Genomic DNA, 7,324 nt, shown 5'->3' with positions numbered 1-7,324 from the left:
CACAACTGATGACTCACTGTACTCTCTCTCTCTCTCTCTCTCTCTCTCTTTCTCTCTCTCTCTCACTCTCTGTATCGCCGTGATTGTAAACGCACTCCCTTCTGTCTCTGTGGTCCACAGCGGTTCGGCGTTTTTGCAAAATAGTGCTCTGCTGTTGAATGACGCCCTCGGAATACGCTTGCGCTGTAGGCATTACCAACCTGCTTTCCTGCCAAATACATGCCCTAGATGCAGACTCACTGCGCGGCGTCGGATGCTGTGTGCAGGTGGGAGAGCAAAACACTCGCGTCGAAACTGACTGAGAACAAGGCGAAATGACAAGGACAGGTCTTGCATTTGGTTGATAAAGAAAAGCCTTCGTTAGACCTCGCCGCACATATTCTTTCGTTATAAGCTACATCCATCCGCAATATCACACCTTTACTCTCTCCGAGTGATGCTTCTGCTGCTGTCTATGCAGGTAGGGCTGCGAAAACACGCAGTTTACGCATTGCATTGATGTTTTGATTGGCAAGGAGTATTTCCAACTACATTTTTGAAATGCTTGTGTTTTATGCGTTGTTATAACAGGTTAGTTTACTTTTAATACCTTTAAGGAAAAAATGTCGTGGTTTATGTCGCAGTCCGCTGCTTTTAAGGACGTCAGTGATCCAGGGAGTAGGTAACAGTAACGACCCGCCCTTTGCAAATATATAATAGCGAATTGGGCAGAAAGTCATTAAGTGTTGCTCGGTGGCAAATGTATGTGTAAATGCTAAATGCTTCGGTTTGAAGAGCTCTGGATATGGGAGTGTTCTCAGAAGACTCTTAAAACCTTGTCACGTATCAAGCCATGACTGAGCAAATAACAGCAATAACATCAGAGGGGAGATTTGGCATCTGTGCATTAGCATTAATGTCTTAAGCAGAGGAAAATGGTCATTTTTGTGTGATTTTACTATGAACTTAAGTGTGATTGTGTTCTGGACAGTGAAATTTGCTGAGCACTACTCTACTGGGGTAACAAATATTGTTTTTCTGGACATGGTCTTGTGCTATTATGTGGGGTTTTGTAAATAATATGGTCATCTTGGAAGCACCTTGGAATTTCATAAATATCACATAGAATATATCAAAATGAAAATGGTACTGTGTTACTGTAATTACTTTATTTATTTAATGGACAAGTCACCATGGCATGCCAAATATTTCAGTAAACACTTAAATACCATCGTATGCATCAAAGTACCGTGTTAGCCTACTGCCACAGTACTTTTTATATTTTTTATACTTCTGATATATTTAAGACAGTCTGTGTGCCTCATCAGTGTTTATATATCGTGCAGTTGTCAGACTCTGTTCCATGTGTTGTGTGTGTCCTGCTCCCCATGTGCCTTCCCATGCCCTTATTTGATTAGTTTCCTGTTCCTCCCCTGATTAGTTTAGTTCATTTGTCCCAGGTGTTCCCCATGATGTGTCATTGCTCCCAGGTGTGTCTCGTGATCCCCTCCTCCTGTGTGTATTTAAAGTGTTCCCAGTCCCTACTTCTCTGTCCGCTGTTATACGTCTTCGGGTAAAGGTCTTCCTGTGTTCGTCTCCCTTGGTTCCAATAAAGTCCTGTTAAAAGCATTCTCCAGCGTCTCCTCGTCCCTCGTGTGTGTGTGTGTGTGTGTGTGTGACATCGTGACAGCAGTAAGTTGTGTGATAACTACAGCTCATGGTGACTGTTTTTGGAAGACAGACATTTTAGAGGTTATTTGCTATAGACCCATCCAAGCACACATATTTGTCACTGCACACAGAGAGAAGAGATCAAAGGTGATCCTAAACTGAATTTCCCTAGAGGCATTCACTGATTTTTTTCTAGTATTTCTCTGGCTGTTGCTGGCCATGTTTTTAAATAAGCTCTTGTTTGTGAGCTGAGTGAAGCCTCCGGTCCCAGTTGTAGGTCTTTCTAGGCAAATGAGTGGGGAAGCTGAAATGGGAAATGTCCCTCCCAGAAGGGCTCTTTGACCTGCAGTATTATGGGTTTACTCTGATTACTGCTCTCTCTGTATGGAGAGCATCACACTCTTTCTAGTCGGCTTCCATAGGGGAGTTTCCTGTATGTTATACAGCTGTATATTCCCTTTTTAAAAAAATCACATTTCCTATTGAAAAAGAAAATTGAGGTAGGACATATTTAAAAAAAAAAAAAGATGTCCCCCCCCGTTGTCTTATGCCTTATTTGGGATATTAAGCATGTTTGCTAATTGTGGTATTTGGGACATTCTGGGACCTTCACATTGTAAAGAGCACTGCATTCGATGACATTTATGACTAGGAGGTGATATCAATATTTTGTCAAATAGAAGTGACTCGATATTTTAAAAGTTTTTTTTTTTTTTTTTTGCTTTTAGGACTACACTAGAATATTTATGACTTTAAAGTTACAGATGTTACAGGATAAAAAAATCACACTCTCTGAACCCCAGTTTTGATTTAATTTGGATCTTTAAGTTCAACATTTTGTAATGTTTTAATACAGACTTGAAGCCTATGAGGAATTAGATTATATTTTTATGCATTAATATAGTGTTTTGGAATAAAGAAAAAGAAAAAAAAAACGTGCATATACTATAATTCAAAAGTCTGAGGTAAGTATGTTTTTTTTAAGCAAGTTTTATTTAGCAAGTATGCATCATATTGGTAAAAAATGACAGTAAAACATTTATAATATTACAAAAGATTTCTATTTCAAATAAATGTTTAAATAAATATTTCTTTAGAACATTCTATTAATAAAAAAACAGTTTTCACCAGAATATTAACTGTTTTTAACATTGTTAACAATAAGAAATCTTGGTAACACTTTAGATTAGGGATCATATTCATTATTATTAAAAGTTTTCCCTCAATAAACTACTAATTTGCTGCTTATTTATAGTTAGTAAGGCAGTTGTTCAGTTTAGGTATTGGGTCGGGTTAAGGGATCTAAAACATGGTCATGCAGAATAAGGTATATTAATATGTGCCTACTAAGTACTAATAAACAGCCAATATGCTAGTAATATGCATGCTAATAAGCAACTAGTTAATAGTGAGAATTGGACCTTAAAATAAAGTGATACCGAAATCTTTCTTGAGCATCAAATGATTTCTGAAGGATCATGCGACACTGGAGTAATGACTGTTGAAAATTCAGCTTTTTCATCACTTACATTTTTAAATGTATTTGAATTGTAACCAATCATTTTAATTTGTAATAATATTTCACATTATGTTTTTTTTTACAGTATTTTTACTCAAATAAATGCTTGGTGAGCATAAGAGGCTTTATGCCAAAAACATGAACAAATCTTACTAACCCCAAACATTTATTTATTTATTTATTTAGTCATTTAGCAGACGCTTTTATCCAAACCATTTAAACGGTAGTGTATGTGTGTTTTTCTACACCAGATATATAGGCTATTTCATAATAATCTTATTTAATACATATTAATAAATCATTCACATATTCATCCAGTTAATGAATAGCACATTTTGTGCAGTCAGGTTGTTTAGTGAGATGAAGCAAATTCTCTTACCTGTTTTAAACAGTGTATTTAAAGAGCTGAGGCTCTCCTGGGATGCAGCCGGCTCCAGGGTTTGGGATTGTATTAATTTTTAAGCAGCGTGTGTTGAGTTTTGTTTGGTGGCTTCATATGAAATCTTGAAAGTGAAGCAGCTGCACTTCACAAATACTGGGAGTCCGATGTGGCCTTGGGCCAGTTTTCCTTATGTATTATTTGTCTTGTGTGGCCTTTCAAGTCAGCAAATTTCTGTCACTACATTCAGAGAAATTATTAAACTGCTTTCACAGTCTGTTTTTTGACTTAGTCAAAGATTTTTTCATCAGTATTCTCAGGGCCAACACAGAGGAACTCCACTCCAGTGTCTGAATTGTTTTAAACAAATGCAGTGTGAATATCTACGAGGACAGAATGATGACTGTGGTTGTGATGAAGATCTCAAGGCATGGATGGAATATTTTATCCATTCATTTCCAAAGACCTTTAATAGGTGCTGTAAAGTTTTGTTCATTCAGACCATGTCAACATGCACGCCTTCATTACCGGAGGTCACGTCCTTGTGTCAACACAGTGAATGTTTTCACACACCTTTTACTCTAGTAATATTATCAATAGTCGTATTCAGACCGTTACTGACTGGAGTTTAATGACGGCTATTCATTTACATGGCAGCATTGAAAGTGAATTATAGGTGTACAAAAATGTTAAAACTAATTAAGTGCTTTTACGTGATTTAAATGTCAGCGTAAAAGTAGGTTAGCTGATACTGTAATATGCAGAGTGTGGAGGACAGAGCAGTGGACAGACTGTCATAAAGGAAGATGAAGTTGCCCTTTGTAGATGATGTGAGAGCTCAGTTTTTTAAAGGGGTCATATGATGCGATTTAAATTTTTCCTTTCTCTTTGGAGTGTTACAAGCTCTTGGTGCATAAAGAAGATCTGTAAAGTTGCAAAGACTAAAGTCTCAAATCCAAAGAGATATTCTTTATAAAAGTTGAGAGTCAACCACGCCTACCTAAAACGGCTCGTTCTAACACGCCCCCACATACCTACATCACTATGTGGGAAGATTTGCATAACAACGCCCAAATGTTCACGCAAAGAAAGAAAGCGTAACTTTTATTCTCGCTGTAGTATAGTTGCTGCCGCCGCCATGTCGTGAAGGCGCTATGTGATTCGTTGTGAAAGCGAAACTATTTTGTTTGGCTTTCCAAAAATGGACACGACTAGAAATCAGTGGTTAAGTTGTATTTACAACACTGTTCCAGAACAGTTCAAACCAAATATTCAGATGTGTGCAGCGCATTTTATGGAGGACGAGAACTGTTTCCTGGGAGAGTAGCCTACAATGCCAGCTGTTCTGACTCGAAGACTGTAAGTACGTTTTTATATTTCAAGAATTTGCCACTTATGATTCAAATGTGAGTTTTGAGCAGTGTAGACTAAATATTCTTAAAATTAAAAGTTTGTTGTCATTTGGAAGTGTGTAGGTCTTCTTGCATTATTATACTGTTACATTATGATTATATATTCAGTGGCATAAAATGGTCTTTAAAATGACAATAATGTCGCTTATCGCAATTATTTCTGGGGCAATATATCGCACAACAAAAAGTTGTTATCGTGACAGGCCTAGTTTAAGGTTTGTTTTGCCATATTTGTTGTAGTCTGTGTTAGAGATCAACCGATAATCAGTTTTTACCAATATTTTTTTGGTATTTGATCATTTTTTCTAAATGTGAATGATAATGTTTATTTTTATATAAGTTAGCCAATAGAAACAACTCCTAAACTAGTTTAAAATGAATTGAGTTGAGTTTATATTCTTTATTTGAAAAATTTGTCAAATTTTTTAGTAATGTTGCTTCTGCTGCTGTTGTTATAAAAATAGAAAACTAGGCTACGTTTTATTGTTGTGATGTGAAAATGAAGTTTATCAAAAAGCAGAAATAAATCAAAATAAAAGAAAAATTGTTTCTGAATATCAGTAATTGGACATTTAAACACAATGATATCAGTTCTAAACAAACAAAATCGGTCTGAGTATGCGCATGTTGGCAATTATTTAATTTACGAGTAAATAAAATCTTAAATTTTAATCTACTCCGTATACAAAGTGATCGTGTCACTTACAATATAAACTTGCAATATGCCTGTCACGTCATTTCACATTACCTTTGTCCATTTTGGAATTTGGAAGTTTTAGACTCTATAATATAGAAGAAAAAACGGAACGGAACGACATGAGGATGAGTAAATGATGACAGATTTTTCATTTTTAGGTGAACTATCCCTTTACTAAGTTCAAAGAGGAAGGAAATTTCAGTCCTGAATATCTAGTCGGTTTACTCTAGATTGTCAAATGCTAATGGCTTGGATGGAAGTTTTCAGTTTTCCATCTTGTGATTACTTTAATTGCAAGAGATAAAAGCTTTCTTTTATCAAGCCAAAACATTCTTTACACTTGTTTTGCACCATCTGGCAGTGGTTTGTTTGTTCCCTTTGTTGTTTATCAAGGAGTCATTAACTTATGGAGGCTGCTGTAAAAGAGGTTTGGCCATAATTAGATTCAAATTTACTTGCAAAGAATTATAATGAATGTTCTATAAGGCACTGCAGCGAAATTAATAGAAAGAGCCAGACTGAAGTGTCTGTGCTTAATTATAGGCTGATTTTAACAATCTCGACTTGTTCTTTAAGCCTGGCAAAATTTTTAGAAGTTGTAATTAATTTTTAGGAATCTGCATGAAGGAATGACTAGGTCATGTTTCTAGTATGAATACATTTTAATAGGCATAATCCTCTGAGCTGTGATGCTGGTGAGAAAGCAAAGCTGACAGAATATTAATACAGGGACAACTGACAACAGAGGCTTTAACTGACCGTGCATAATAGGCTTTTCTAAATGACTTGATTAATAATCATTAATATCACAATCTCCTCTATAATTTTAGCAAAGCTGGTTTTGTGATGTTGATTTTGCTGGATTATTTTGTTTCTACTGGGGATAGAAGATTCCTTAGGATGTGGTTGGGGACATTTTTGAAATTCAGAGTTCATTTAACATCAGTTTATCTTGGGATCCCAAACAGGACACGTGTTAAACTCTATGGGGTAAGTTGTCACAATGGGAACCAATTGGAACAAAATAAGTAAAACAGGGTTTCTGCGGGTCTTAAAAAGTCTTAAAGGGGTCCTATTATGCTCTTTTACAAAGTCTTGATTTTGTTTTGGGGGTGTACTAGAACATGCTCTCATACTAGTTTGTTCGAAAAACACATTATTTTCCACATATTTTGCATTATTACAACACCTCTCTCCGCAGTCTGGCATGAACGGCTCGAATAGTTCCTGTATCAAATGAAAGCCCGCCTTCTGAAATACGAAATGTGCTGTGATTGGTTAGCTGGGCCAGTGTGTGTTGTGATTGGCAGCACTCGGCGCCTGGTCGGGAAATGTCATGCCCTTTACCATAGCCGCCTCCGAGCTTCAGTGTAAATATTGTGGCAAAATCAAATCAATTTGAGCGCGATTTAAAGGGGTCATATGATGCGATTTCAATTTTTCCTTTCTCTTTGGAGTGTTACAAGCTCTTGGTGCATAAAGAAGATCTGTAAAGTTGCAAAGATTAAAGTCTCAAATCCAAAGAGATATTCTTTATAAAAGTTAAGAGTCAGCCACACCTACCTAAAACGGCTCGTTCTAACACACCCCCACATACCTACGTCACGATCTCGGAAGATTTGCATAACGCCGCCCAAACGTTCACGCAAAGAAAGAAGGCGTAACCG

The 7,324-nt window shown here is 36.6% G+C and overlaps 1 protein-coding gene across 6 annotated transcripts in view; it reads left to right on the top strand.

Annotated features, from left to right (window-relative positions):
- LOC107720269 (amyloid beta A4 precursor protein-binding family A member 1-like) overlaps positions 1-7,324 on the top strand; it is a 72,195-nt gene that overhangs the window by 4,304 nt on the left and 60,567 nt on the right. For 5 of the 6 annotated variants that reach the window (XM_016527934.1, XM_016527933.1, XM_016527937.1 and 2 more), the window contains exon 1: positions 83-460. The exons of the other annotated variant lie outside the window; for it this stretch is intronic. The gene's annotated coding sequence lies outside the window, so the exon portion shown is untranslated. Of the gene's footprint in view, positions 1-82; positions 461-7,324 lie in introns of those variants that run through there. 6 annotated transcript variants of the gene reach the window in all.

Source organism: Sinocyclocheilus rhinocerous, unplaced genomic scaffold (assembly GCF_001515625.1).
Source record: "Sinocyclocheilus rhinocerous isolate Xijiao unplaced genomic scaffold, SAMN03320098_v1.1 scaffold62, whole genome shotgun sequence".
Taxonomy (NCBI): Eukaryota; Metazoa; Chordata; class Actinopteri; order Cypriniformes; family Cyprinidae; genus Sinocyclocheilus; species Sinocyclocheilus rhinocerous.
The sequence above is the reverse complement of the archived record's forward strand: the minus strand, read 5'-3'. Positions and strand labels throughout refer to the sequence as shown.